This window comes from Pecten maximus, chromosome 13, assembly GCF_902652985.1.
Source record: "Pecten maximus chromosome 13, xPecMax1.1, whole genome shotgun sequence".
Classification (NCBI taxonomy): domain Eukaryota; kingdom Metazoa; phylum Mollusca; class Bivalvia; order Pectinida; family Pectinidae; genus Pecten; species Pecten maximus.
Window position 1 is genome coordinate 27,505,461 of NC_047027.1, and position 1,745 is coordinate 27,507,205.

The following is a 1,745-nucleotide window of genomic DNA, read 5'->3' on the forward strand; positions in this document are numbered from 1 at the left end:
AACGTAATTGAACGGTCTAGGGCCCTCAGTGAACGTTAACTGTCAAACTTCAGCATTCGGGAAGGGGGCGTGTCCCGTTTACGATGCCGATTGAATATCGTGTGTAAGTCTTTGTTGATGTTAATTTCAGTCTACCCAGGGCCAGAAAATAATGGTTGTAGGGTCACAGGGAAGTGTTACCGGTCCCAGAAGAAAAACGAGTGCCCACATGATTTTAAAGTAGCTTATTATAGTAATCAAAAGCATGAAAAACAATGATACATGTCCATATCATTTGTACGACGTAAAACTTACTGCCGGGTCAGAAATCTTTCCGCTGTTAACTTTGCGATATACATATGCAATTTTATAAAAAAGATATTCCTGGATTTGTTGATTGGCTGTTTTTAATAAAAATGTGTTTGCAAAAAGAAATTCAAATTCCATTTTGATTACATTTTCATTGTTTTCTGTTGCCATTTATTTGAGAAATTCAAAGTTATTTGATGATATGAATTTTTAGAAAGCCATTTTGATGATATTTTGGTAAAGTCATCATGTTAGTTTTAATTGTTATCAACATATCAGGTATTATGAATAAAAATCCTGCTCAAAGGATGTCTAGATATTTCATTTTTACCACACAACATATTGAAAAAAGAAATCGAAAATACAAAGAAATTAGAGTAGAATTAGGTTGTGCGGAGAGACTTTTTACCCAAAACTGTATGTTGTCCTAGGTCATGACTGACCACATCTTCGCCGTCAAATATATACATGTAATGATTTTTTGAAGGAATTTCTTTTGAATCAAAACTTTAATCCATAATTTTAAATATTTTATTTCTTAGTTTAATTTCGTTTTTTAATGATTAAAATTTTACATGAATACATGTGTTTCTATTTGTAATATAAATGTAATGTAGTCTTGCTATTCTTTGGATTCAATCAGATTCAAAATGAATAACTGTCCTATTAATACATATTTAGCCACTATATTTATAGAATAACTTAATTTGCAGGTTTTGTTTGCTGGTTGTGAGGTTAAAGAAGCAAGTTGTTCCTGCACAATAGGATTGAGTGGTACTTGTGGGCATATAGCAGTACTTTTTTTTAAATTTTAAATTTTTAAGGCATTTTTAATACATAGATACATTAATAATCACACACACACACACATACATACATCTATTCCAATCGGTATGTTTTTCATACTATCATTTTCACCATCACAAATTATATCTTTCATCATCATCATCATCATCATCATCATCATCATATCTTCATAATATCATCATCTTACTAATTATCATCATTATCTCATAATCATTCAGTCATCATGATCTCATCATCATCACAATCAACATTATAATCATAATATCATAATCATCTCATTATCATAGTATCTTCATCAACATCATATTCTCATCATCATACTAAACATCACAATCTTATCATTATAATCCTGTCATAATATCATCATCAGTTTCATCATCATGGTAATCACCATTCAAATCATCATAATTATCATCATAGTAATCATCATCATGCAATCATCAAAATCTCATCATAATCTCATCATTTTTTCATCATCATCATCATCATCTTCAACAAAACATCACCATCATCATCAATAATCACAATCATCATAATCATTTTCAACAACATTTTCATCATTGTCTTCAAACAAACATCATCATCATAATCATCATCATACTCAGCAATAACAATCATATATCGTCATCATCCTCCATCAACAGATCATC